The sequence below is a fragment of the Ictidomys tridecemlineatus genome, chromosome 13 (genome assembly GCF_052094955.1).
Source record: "Ictidomys tridecemlineatus isolate mIctTri1 chromosome 13, mIctTri1.hap1, whole genome shotgun sequence".
In the NCBI taxonomy this organism is placed as follows: domain Eukaryota; kingdom Metazoa; phylum Chordata; class Mammalia; order Rodentia; family Sciuridae; genus Ictidomys; species Ictidomys tridecemlineatus.
The window spans coordinates 30,366,223-30,379,730 of NC_135489.1; the positions used below are offsets into that span (position 1 = coordinate 30,366,223).

The 13,508-nt window shown below is 38.5% G+C and overlaps 1 long non-coding RNA gene across 1 annotated transcript in view; it reads left to right on the forward strand.

The window, feature by feature from the left end:
• The first annotated feature begins 8,727 nt into the window (after positions 1 to 8,727).
• Positions 8,728 to 13,508, forward strand: part of LOC120885784 (uncharacterized) — a 110,541-nt gene continuing 105,760 nt past the window's right edge. The window contains exon 1 of the long non-coding RNA XR_013430056.1: positions 8,728 to 8,973. This is a non-coding gene — a long non-coding RNA (uncharacterized LOC120885784). The remainder of the gene's footprint in view (positions 8,974 to 13,508) is intronic.

Sequence of the window (13,508 nt, forward strand, 5' to 3'; positions counted from 1 at the left end):
ACCCATAATGTATAGAACCAGATACAGAAATCTGAAAATTCCTGATGTTTCAGTAGTTTATTATGAAGGGTCTCCATAATAAAATGCAAATGGCAATTTCTAAGAATAAAGCCAACTTATCTTGTGGAAGGCATTGTCATATCCTCTTACCCTTCTTCAAATTGGAGAATCATGAGTTTAGATTATACAATATGCTATACGGTTTCTTAAATCCAATATGAACCACAGTGCAGGTTTCCTATATTATTTTATATGAAGATTCCTTAAAAACATCACAAAATTTCCCAGACCCCCACATTTTAGTTGCATTCACTGGCTAAAAATATTATGGTTACTGGTAAGTGAATCAGAATCTTATTTATCACCACATTTACATTATATTAAAGAAAGAGGGTCACAAATAAGTGTGTATATAAAGTGTGCCATGTATTCAGGGTATCATTAATGCTAGTACTCAATAGACTGTGGCTTCTTTGCATAACTTGAAGAGGGGTGTGGCCTCGCATACCTTGGACCTCTAGTCCTGTCCCCTCTACTCAGTCCCATTGAGTGGTTAGCCACCTGGTTTGCTAGTACAAGGGTTAGGATGAGACTCAGTTAAATTCAGTTTTTGTTAGTCAAGCACCTCCACTACTTTTATTATTGCGCCAAGTTTCATGGATTCAGAAGACAGACACACAGTGTGTATCTGTCCTCAAGTTATCCATGGTCTGATTGATGCTCAGCAGTACAGATTTTCTATATTGTATTAACTTTAAAGTTTGCTCTGTGAGCAAATGATATGAATTGATAAAAGAAATAGAAACATAGGGAAGTAGGCATTATAATTTTTAGAACCATGTATTTTGTTTATTTTTTGAAACCTTCTGTTTATTACTGAAACTTCTTTCTTTAGAGGAGGAAAATTTTATTTGGTACTCAGGGTTTCAGAGGTCCCAGTCTACAGATGGCTGCTCCATTCCTCAGGGCTTCATAGTGGAAGTGTGTGATAGAGGAAAGCAGGTGGGAACATAGCACCAGGAAGAAGAGAGAGAACTGTTCACTCATCACAGATAAAATATCTACCCCAAAGGCACATCCCAGGTGGCCCCTTCCTCCAGCCACACCCTACCTGCCTACAGTTACTACCCAGTTAATCTCTATCAGGGGGATTGATGCACTGATCAGGTGAAGGCTCTCATAACTCATCATTTTACCTCTGAACTCTCTTGCATTATCTCATACATGAGCTTTTGTGGAATATCTCATTTCCAAACCAAAACACCTCCAAACACAACATTTCAGTTCACACACCCTTCAGTCTCCCTCCTCTCAAACTCTGTTCAAGACTTCAAGGATGGCCTCACTCTTTTCCAGTATCATTTTCTACAAGGGATGCCTGGGCAGTAACATTGTCAAGGCCACAGATTGGTGTTCTATCTTGAAATCCAAAAGGCACAGGAGCAATGTTGAATTGTCTTGACAAGGTTGAGTGAAGCTTATCTGGACTCAGGGACAGAAATGAAAGAAAACTTGAGGGAAGACTACTTCTAAATAATTAGCACATAATGCTGAGGTGAAAATAGTGCCGGGCCAGATACCCCAAGTCCTAGATTTTCTTGAGCTTCAATTCTTTCATCTGAGTGGTAGTTTACTAAAGCAGAAAAGATCATGGGCACCAGAATGTACCACTGACATGAAAATCCCATCTCTGCCCATCACTAGCCATAAGACCCTGTTCTGCAATGTCTCTGCATCAATTTCCATTTCCCCATGTAGTCACAGCACTATCGTCATGTTCTAACTCAAGTATGTGAACCCTTAACTCAAGGCCTGACATAGAAAATTCAAAAAGTTAGCTATTACTATGTGCTATAAAAGACTGATCTCTAGGCTAGAATAGTGGCATTTGGTGGATTTAAATTCTTTCTGAAGAAAAATTATTCTGGGTCTATCATTCACTAATGAGATAATTTCAAGTACCTTTTTCTTTTTTTTCCTAAAGCCTCAGTTGGTGTTTTGTGTGTGTGTGTGTGTGTGTGTGTGTGTGTGTGTGTGTGTGTGAGAGAGAGAGAGAGAGAGAGAGAGAGAGAGAGAGAGAGAGAGAGAGAGAGAGAGAGAAAGAGAGAAATGGGGACAATACTATCTATTACAATGTTGTTCAGGGGATTACTTTTGGACATATTTCTGATTGGCTACAGTGTAGAAGTTCAAATGCTAAAACAGGAGTAGAATGTCCTTTGTCTTCAAATAACTTACTAGCATGCTAAAGAGAAAAGAAATAAAAATAACTATGTAAAAGTAAAATACATGTCATGCAAAAGATAGTACAAGATATGATTAACTGTTAAATGTCTTATGAATTCAAAGACAACAAGGACCCAGAAAGAACTGTTATTATACTACAAATCAGGAGTTTATCATAAAAATGTGTTTTGGGGAGTTGCCATCAGAGATGTTTCACCTCTCCTAAATTTCAGGGACTCGTTCTTAAATGTACAGAAAATGAATAGCAGTTGTTACCTGTGGTCAAAATCTAAGGAAGATACATGTCCAAATTGCAAAGTCTGCTATTGCTAACAAAATCAGTCGCTTCATGTAGGAGGTGACTTCTAGTTTATTTGGGGCACTTTGTTGGGTTTGTTTTCAATTTTCCACTACAACGACTCCTGCCATTTCCCCACGGAAGTTATCCTACAGTCTAAACGAATCTTGGTTATCAACTCTTCCCTTGCTATACAGTATATATTTACTTTCTCTCAATTTCATCTCATTGTTCTGACTCACACCCCCCTTGGGTGACATAGAACTATTTCCCATGTCTTCGGGCACTCATGGTCTTTCAATATTTACCCACTGTTCACTTCTCAGCACCACTACCACATCTTGCCAGCTTAGCTTGGGTATTCATATAAATACTTCTAATTGAAATGCTCAGCCCGTAGATTATCTTTAAGACTGTGTTCAGAGAGAGGTGAGGAGAAAACAAGAAATGTCTTTTGATTTGGAAGAATGGATTGCACACCAATTGAGGTGAATGGCCTATGTATTTCTGGAGGAGTGTCTGCCATGATGCCTGGCTGGTGAGATGGGGAGAAATGTCAGGAGTCAACAAGGGACCAGATGAAGCCCTGATTTCTTAGCTGGGCTGAGTCCTGTCTGTGGGCACCTGGACCAGGCAGGTAGCTTCTAACTACCTCTCACTCACCCTAGGCAGATGGTATAGAAGCTTCCATTCTGAGCTTTGAAGAAAACAGGAATGGAAAGGCATGCTGAAAGAAACCATGGCTTGAGACCAGTGTTTGATAACAGAGCCCTCTTACAAGCAGACCGTGAAGATGACTAAAACCTTCTGAAAAAAAAAAAAATAGGGAGCAGAAGGCACTGGAGGGAAAAAGTGCAATGGAGCAAAGTGGGCCTTGTTAATTTGTTTTAGCAAATGAGAGGAAATAATGTTCAAGGACAAAGGGTAAGAAGCAATAGAGGAAATTAATCTGCACACTGCAAACATACCACACACAACACACATGTGTGTATACACACACATACACACACACACACACACATACAGAGGCCCAAACACATGCGCAGGCTTACACTCACTCCCCATATGCAGGGGTTCCTTGATGTGGTGTGCAGCAGGACTGACAGATTCTTGTCTGCAGGCTGTTTTTGTCCTCTGGAATCTGTCAAACAGGCAGTTAAGAAGAGGCACTTTTCTGGAATGACAGTGTAAATGATTAAGGACTTTCTTGTTGAGTTTAGTTTTCCTGACAAACTGGTGTCATCATAATTAAATGCACAAATTTCTTTCCTACCCTTCAAATTGCCATTGCAAGAAGTTATTTATTTATTTATTTTTGTTTTCTGTTTGCTTCATTTTTCTCCTGACACTGCTCCCCTTAACCCCTCCCTCTAAGTAAAAGTTCTGCAGGATTCAAGATTTAACAACAACAACAATAAAAACAAAACAAAACAAAACAAAAAAGGGAAAACTCTCTTGCTTCCTTAGTCCTGCTACAGAAGTTTGATTATTGCATGTTTTCTACTCCATTGGGCTATAGATTTCTCAGACTGTCCAAGGTACCGAGTGTTAAAGGTGAATACCATGCAATACCACTACCAAATTTTCTGAGATCACAGAAAAAAATTAACTCTCAGAGCTTCAGCCTCTTCATTACTTCACCCTTCATTCTGAGCCCATTTTGTAGCATGTTATAGCATAAATTAATACCATGATTGATGTTATCAGTTTAAAACCAAGACCTTACCTTCTAGTTGCTCCATTGTACATATTTAAGTGATTTCTACCATGCTCCTTTTGGTGGAATGAGGGATTCTGTGATGTCCAAATGTTCTCAACTCCTGGCTTTTGCTCATTATAATTGTCTTTTCTCACTAAGCCTATTCCAGTTCTACCCTCTCTCAAATCTCAAGTCAGGGTCTTTCTCTTCTAGGAAGACGTCTATCTTTCTGCTTACTTTTTCCAGACAATCTCCTATTTTCCTATTTATTTGTTTATTTTAAATAGACTTTATTTTTTAGACACTTTTTAGGTCGTAAGCAAAATTGAACAGAAAATACAATAAGTTGATGTACCGTTTGTCCCCACATCCACATCATCAAAATCATCATCATCCTTATTATAACTATTATAGTTAGTACAGTCTTTTTTTTTAATGTGTGTGTGTGTGTATGTGTGTGAATGTGTGTGCATTTTATCTTCCCCCTAGGGAGAGTAGGAGTCTTGTCTTCTCTTAGAGTGCCTAAGATTATAATATCACATAAATCAGTATTTAAAAATAACATATTGGCTGCTAATGCCATTGCTTTACATTAGCATTAGAAAACATGAAAATATGTGACACATTTTTTTGGTGTATTTCTTTCCGATGTTGCTTTTATTTTTTTTTAATGACATACTGGAAATAATGAAGGAATGACTGAAATGTACACCATCTAAGATATCTCTATCCATATTTAGTTTTAGGGTAGAAACTGGTCCTCATCTTGGTTAATCATTGGAAATAAAATGCTTTTGTGTCACAAGAGTTATCTATCGCACAAGAAACTGGTTTGGGTTCTCTTTGGATCTATACGTCCTTTTCCAGTGTTTGGAAAAGGAACTTGAGCTGATGTTCTACTGATGTTATTGGGATCCCTTTGTATACCCATGATTATGCCAAGTGAAATGAAAATTCCAGAAGTCTTCTTGATCACCTCTTCTTCACTTGGACAGTTTTGATCTATTCATGCAGAGTGGAGGAAAAGTCATTCACCAAAGAACCTATGACTAAGGACAAGGAAAGGTGACGAATGTGATGCTTTACAAAGGCAGAATCAGAAATGAGCTAATTTCTGAATCATGCCCTAAAAGGGGTTGGGATGTGTATTGTGGAGGGACTCTTTCCAGACAGTTTTTTTTTTTTTTTCCAGAGCAGGAGTTTGTGAAGTAAGTCCTTAAAATCACATCTGTTCACCTTATGTGACGGGAAGGAGAAGCGACTTCTGAAACAGGGTGATTGAAATGGAAATACATTCAAATAAATGGACTCGGGAGTTCGCTTTGTTCTAAATAACCTCTACTGTAAGTGATCAGCTTATTTGAAAGTATGATAGGTGGGCTATTGGGGCAAGGCTGTATTTGATTTTTTTTTAATCATTAGTCTATCTTCCTTTCTTATTCAACCTTTTGGAATAAGGTCTTACACACAGGGCAGAAAAGGGATTGGAAGAGCTGAGCCTTCAAAGGACACTCTGCATGTGTTTCTAATGGGTTTTCAAGTGCATCCTCTCCCCTTGGACTGTGTCTCTTTTAGAGCACCTTGGTTTGAAATTCGCTGTATTACCACTAGGTGGTTAGAAAGCAAGGAATGCTATAGGTACTGAGTTATGTGTACAAGGGAAAAGATTCAATTTTTTCCTTAATTAATAAAGTCATGCCGAACCCTGCAGTACCAACAATTGCACCTTGCATAACACAAATGTGTGTCACGGTTAACTATGTCTGAGCTGCAGGTTGGCGGGCAGGTGATCAGTTACAATGATATACACATTTCAGCCTAAGATCGGCTCATGCTTTCCTTTCTCTCTTTTCCTCAGCCTCATCTTTTATCTAACTTGAGCTGACAATGCTCCTGTCACCTGAATTGCTTCTTCCCTCTTCTCACTCACTGAATTCCATGCTCTTGGTTGAATTCTTTCAAGTAAAAAGGTGAAGAGACCCTACCTGTTTGTTGAAGACATGATATGGCTTAGGCATTGTACATGTGACTTTTCATACTTGACCTGGGTGTATTCTGTTTGCAACTGTAAAAAAAGAAAAAAAAAAGAAGAAGAAAAGAAAATATTATCCCCATTATAAAGCCGGGAAATTTAAGGCTTGGAAGAATAGAATGAATTATCCAGAGTCATATGAATCCTAAATTTTGGTGTTAGGATCCCGATTCTCCACCAAGGTTTAGTCATGCTTTCCTTTCTCCCAACATCCTATAGTACCTTTTCTTTATTTATGGATTCAGCTAGGTGTTTCAGCCCCTAGATAAAACTGTCTGCCTAATGTCTCTCTTTTACCCATTTCCTCTTGCCTTTAAATTAAAAAAAATTTGAACAATCTAGAAATACATAGAGCCAAAATTTTAGGTCTCTTTTTACCTTCTTGCTCCATTCTTTCTTCCATTACTTGAAGTAACACTTTGCAACTTATCATGTATCTCTCAGACAATTATCTATTACGGAGGCAAGCAGAACTTGGGCACATACAACTTAGGCACATGTATACATTGAAACGTACATACACATACACTATTCTAGTGTATTCTAGCTGCTATAACAAAATGCCATAAACTGAGTTGTTCATAAACAATACATTTTTTTTCTTGCAATTCTGGAATTTGGGAAGTTCAAGGTCAAGTTGTCAGCTGATTGAATATGTGCTGAGGGACCACTTCCTCATAGATGGTGCCTTCTAGCGGTGTCTTCCCATGGTAGAATAAGTGAATGGACTCCCTGGAGCCTAGTTGTAAGGGCACTAATCCTGTTCATGAAGGTTCTGTCCTCAAGACCTAATCATGACCCCAAAGTGTCTACCTCCCAATACCATTGATTTGGGGCTTAAGGTTTACATATGAAGAGGAGGTGGCACACACATCCAGATTACCATATACCATACACGTGTATATTTCTCTCCCTACATGTGCATTTTAGTTTGGATTCTTTTCTCTGTAAGTGGGTTTATATTACATACATTTTTATGAGACTTGATATGTTTCAGGTAAAGACTTTGTTCCAGTTACTTGGCTCCACAGTAAATTATCCCAGGATTTAGTGGCATAAAAGAGCCATTTACTATATTCATGAATCCTATAGATGAAATATTTGGAAAGGTTCTGTTGGGGAAGGTGTGTATCTACTTCCCAAAGTCTGGGGCCTAGAGGACTTGGAAGCTGTAAGCTGAAATCATCTGTCTGTTCATTACTCACATGTCTGGAGGGTGCTTACAGTAATTGACTGGGGGCCACAGTTGCTCTCCATGAGGGCTTCTCCATCTGGTCCTTTTGTGCAGGCTGTAGTCTGTTCCACGGAATCGTGGTGGCCTCTTCCAGAGTGAGTAGATCCAAGAAAAGAGAGAGAATTTTAATACTGTTTCCAATTGGGAAAAGAGGAACCTGGTTTAGTTGAATGTGAGAGTCATTTTCAAAAGCATCTTCTAAGGAATGTTCCTGTTCTACATTCATCATGTAGATAATGGACCACGTGTGTAAGCCATACTCCTTCCAATGGAGCCCAGACTACTTCTCCTGAGCAAAATTGGAAGGGAATATGGCAATCACAGTTCTGGATCCTTTCCCATATTATATGCCTCATGTTTAACATACACTTTCAACAGCTTTTTAAATAGACATTTATATTCCCACTTTCAGATCCAACAACTGAGGCTCAAAGGCATTGAATAATGTGTTCCTAAGTCATGTAGCTAGAATGTACTGGACAAAAGACTCAAAGTCTGGTTTGTCTAACTCTAAATCCCATATCATATACTGCCTCCCCACATTCGTGCCCTTAGAAATTATAACCTCACACTAATAAATATAAACAATATGCATTTTAAGCTTTTGCATATACTAACTCATTTAATATTTTAAGACAACCATGTGAGGTAATTATTTTCTATTTTCAGATGAAGGATCAGAAATTTAAGTAGCTAGCCCCAATTTTTCTAGCTAGTAAGTGGGGGAAGTTAGTATTTCAGAGATAATATTGTCCAGAAATATAAATATGTTTAAAAGAGTTTGGGTTAATGCATGAATTATAGCTCTGTAAAATATTATTACAGGGATGTTGGTCTTGAGGGTACACGGTTACACTGTGAAACTGTCACACTGCCTCCTCCAAACGCCCTGCAGGACCACTCTTGGAGGGAGAGTTCTGGCCTGGATGGATCCAGGGTGTTAAGGCATGCATTATTAAGTTCTGAACTTAATATTAAACCTGAACAGAGCAGTCTGGCTAATTCACCCACAAATTCACTTCATCTTGAGCAGCAGGATTCCTACCCCACCTCAAGTATCTAATTAACCCGCCAAGTCTTCTCAGTGTGACCAGATGAATGCAGACTTGGCAGAGCAGAGAACCACCTCCAGCCTGTTGGAATGTGGGAAGAGGCAAGGCACCCTGGGAAGGCCTCTTGGAGGTCAGCAGAATTATTGGTGAGCAATTTCTCTAACAGAGGGAGGGAATTTAGGGTTTAGAAGTTTCCCCATTCCAAGAACACAAAGGCATTTGTATGGAGTTAGTGTCCAGTGGAGGCTGGGAGCTCACACACCCCAATTACTGCCTCAGCATCAGAAAGGCTCAGCCCCGAGGCCACACTACTACTGTCAACGTAACTTGTGGAAGACACTACGGAGGAGCAGTTATAGGATGTTACTTTTGGGGAAGTATTTCCAACTGGTGGACATCTGGCTCCCAGTGATTCCCATGGAAGAAGAGGGGGTAAGTCTGAGCAGTGACAGAAATCATTGTTCTTTGGCTTCAGTCCAGTGCTAAGAATCATAGCCTTTCAAAGCTAGAATAGCCATAGTCCAGAATTCTCCCTTCAATCTCTTCATTTTGCTAATGAAAAATTGAGAGGTTCCAAAAATATAAATAGGCTGCACGAGTTTGTTTTGGAATTTAGTGGTAAAACCAGACATGGGATCCAACAGACACTCAATAAATACTTAATGAACAAGTGACTTTAATAAGTGCATACTACAGGATAAGCTCTGTTCTCCATTATTAAAAAAAAAAAAACAGAACCCTACTAATTACAACATAACAATTATTGGCATTTAAAATCATACCTGTGAAGTCTTATCTGGCTTCTTAAAGATTAAAAATAATATCCAGTATAATCTCTGAGTCAAAATATAGTATTTTCCAGAAGAGTTTTAATCTTTATGGAGCAAAAAAATAATTCAGTTAATCGGAAAGTTTGAACTCAAACAGCTCATTTCAAGCAAGTTGTGCAAATAAGGAAGAGTTTTCTGTAGTCTAAAGCAAAATTAGCAATCACCCGCTCTCATTATTGCAAAATATTTGAATCCAGAAAAATAAGATTAAGGGTTTATTTCACTTCAGGTAAAACTTTCCCTGGCTCACTCTGAGGCCCTGTTTCATGTCTTTACTCAAGGTGCTCACATCTTGTGAAGACTCACTCTTATTTTTTTTTCTTTTTTTTTTTGTGCTGGGCATTGAACTCAGAGGCCCTTTACCACTGAGCCATATCCCCAGTCCATTTTATCTTATTTTAAAAATTTTGAGCTAGGGCCTCATTAAGTTATTGAGGCTGGCTTTGAATTCGAGATGCTCCTGCCTCATCCTCCCAAATTGCTGGGATTATAGAGTGTAGTCACCCTCCTTTATAGAAATACAACACAGTGGAGGCTGTTCTTGATGTTCAATTGCATAAGTTTTTATTCTTACAAGAGCCGATGAGAGGGAACTTAACAAACCGTGACAGAAAAGGAGGGCTGAATTCTGCTGCCCCCAAGGATACCTCTTGCAGTTGTTCTGTGAAGTGGGCTCTGGATGAACTCCACTGCCAGTACCACACTAGCATGGCTTAGTTCCGTATCCTTCGTAATCCAGGGTCTACCATCAAGTAGCTACACAATATATATTTGTTTACCAAATCCATTGTATTCAAATATAGAAATATTACAGAGATCAACATGGAGAGAGATTACTGTTTCTTTCATATGGTCTTGTGCTTTGGAGGAAGTGAAAGAACTTGAAACAATCTGCTGAGCACGGTGGTAGACACTTGTTATCCCAGTGACTCAGGAGGCTGAGGCAGAAGGATCATTGCAAGTTCAAAGCCAGCCTTAGCGACTTAGAGAGACCTTAAGCAACTTAGTGAGTCTCTGTCTCAAAATAAAAAATAAAAAGGGCTGGGGACACAGCTCAATGGTTAAGCATCCCTGGTTTCAATGCCTTGTACCAAACAAACAAACAAACACAACACACACACACACACACACGCAGTTTGGGAAGTTATTAACATGGTAGAATTCTTCAGTCGATTTTTCTTTTAATTTTGCCGTGTGCAGTTTTAGTTTTTCTCAATTTAACTTTGTTGATTATTTCTTGTAGTGTGTATTTATTTCTTGGAACAAGAAAACCTTAATAAATCAAAGGCCTAACAGAGTAAAGCCAAAAGATGGGGTTTGAGTGGCAGTGTTCTGTCTCACTTACAAGGGCCTCTTCAATGCTCAGCGTAGAGTTGGAGAAAGTCTTCCTCTCACAAGGTTCATAGTAATTATAACTTTGTGAACTTATATTTAATTATCCCCCAAGACTAGGACCACTATGACCCAGGAGGCAATTTAATTGCAAAATAAGAAAAATGTCTATCCATTTAAATGATCCCAGATGAAATGGAGGTGGTGAGCTTTGCTCTAGCATTCAAAGAAATATGGATAAGATTGTGTCAGAGATTTCATTAGATTGTCTAGTCTTTTAATAGTCTATATAAACAATATTCTGTTTATCAATATATATTTCATTTCATTCCTAATTATAGTTTAAGGGCAGACAGGGGTTTTTCCTCTCTTTTTAGCTTTATCTTTCTAAATTGTAGAGAGCTGATTGATGTAATTCATTTTGTTTTTTTAGGTCTTTCATGATAGTTCCATATTTTCTTTCTTGTCCTATTCTGTTTTTTCTTAACCCAAACTGTTAGGGCCCCTCCCTGCTGGGTCTGAGAACACCCCACCTCTACTTCTCTCTCTCTTGGATCCTTTGTCCTTGTCCTTCATAATTCCTCAGCTTCCAGCAGTTCTGAGAAGCCTGCTTCCCTCGGATCATCCAGATGTTGAACAAATGGCACTGGTTCATCTGAATGACTGATTTTTTAAAAAGTTCTATCCTATTTGTATTGATGATACACAGACAGACCAATAAAATATCCTTTGCCAAAATTACACAAAGAGTTTCTTGTGGCTTAAATGACACAAAAGATGCAATTTTTCTCGAAGGGCTGCCCAAATACATGATGAGAATTTAAAACCTATCTTTGTGAGCTTTGCTCTAGCATTATATGACACTAATTAGCCAAGTACTCCACAGGTGTGAGAGGTTTAACTTGCTATAAAAGTTTAGGAAATCAAGATCCATATGGATTTCTGTTATTAAAGAGTGTTTAATGTAGGTAGAAACATTATTAATAATTAGGAGGCTTTGGAGATTGTGCTGTCTAGATAAATAGGGTTTTTTGTTTTGTTTTGTTTTGTTTTTAGAAATCTTACCAGTATCTTGACTGAAAATTTCTGTGACTTTTTAAGAGATTTTAATTATTATTTAATTTATCTATTATTTAAGTTTCTATCTGGGATTTGAGGTATGTGGTCATCACGTATTACACAAAAATCTTCATTTTGTAAGAGAAATTTTTGAAAATCTAGATTATAAAGAAGAAAATTGAGAAATTCTGTGTCTAAATCTGTGTTCCAAAGAAAGTGAAATCTAAGTTTCCTGGGAAAGCTCAAGGAACAAAAGTGAAGAGAAATTCCAGACAATATGAGATTCATTCATTCCTTTCACAAATCTTGACTAGTCTTGGGCTATGCTAGTTACTAAGGAGGCAGAAGTGGATGAGATAGAGAGATGTAGCCCAGATGTCTTGTGATCTCTTAGCGGGGAAAACCTCCACGTTCTGCCCCACCACATTCCCATCTCATATTTATAATATCATTTTATCCCTAGCTCTATCTTGCATGCAAATCTTATTTTGTCCTGAAAGAGCAAGTGGAGTGACTTAGCAGAAGGGAAATGGATCTAATGATCTCTGAGTGTTATTTCCGGCCTGAGAAACCCACACTGCTTGGCAGCCCTCCGTGAGCCACAAATCTTGGAGAGCTGACCATTTTCCCTGGGTTTTCTCCATGTTTATCCTTCAACTGGGGCTGTTCCCTGGCAAAGCTTTCCATTGACAGTCACCATTTAATAATGCTTTCTTTCTCTAAGATTGCTCACTTTAAAAAATGGATCTGAAAACTCATAGGAGGGATTATTCTCGCATTACATGTATATATTTTCCCTTGAAGGTGGTAACATATGGAACAATAATTATAGCAAGATTTTCCTCTGTCATTACCATATTTAACAATTTTTTTTACACATAGAATATTCATTTTTTAAAATCCTTGGCCAAAACTCAATGTTTTCCTTTTAAACGAGTGAACCTTTGCTGAGTTTCCTCGCACTGCATAACATAGGCTTAGCTAATCAGCCTCACCCAGCTTGTATATCATAATAAAACGTTTCTCAGAACAGCTCAATCTGGTGGCAATGATGTTGAAGCTATTGAATTTAATGGGCCCATTTCCGATTGACCCTTTCATGCTACGGTTTGGTGTCCATGACACTAATTATCTTTGTCCTTCTCCGCCTCCTTCTCCTCTCTTTTCTTTTTTCCTTCAACCTCCTTCCTCTTCATTCTCCTTTTCTTCTTCTCTTCCTTTTCCCTGTTTCCTCTTCCTTTCTCTTTTCATCCTTGTCTCTCTGCTAAGACACCTAGCAGGCTGCCATTGCATCCTTGCTAATGAGTGTCTTCAGCCCATAAACCAGGACAGACAATGTGAATTCCCTCTTTTTCTCTAAGAGCCTGAATTTGGGTCAACTGTCCTTAAGAGATGAAATGTCTCTCCACAGGAGGTTAGGGTCAAAGGCAAGAATTCGCCACCCTCCCTCTAAATTTAGTCGTGCTTCAATTTCTAGCAAATCTTTTACTTAACACTCCGAATGGATTGGCCTTCTCAAATTCTGCATCTCTGACTTGTCTTTTCTGTTCTGGAGGCCCTGTTTTTCACTGCAAGATTCATCAACTTCCAAGTGAGTAAAATTTAATCTCTCTTGAGAAGAAAGGGGGAAAGCATCTCTTGGGTTTGATTCTCTATCACATGAAAGACAGTGTCAGAAATTTCACATAGATTTTCTCCTTTAATCCTAACAGCAGCCCAGAGATGTGAGTCTTATTTCTTTTCTAA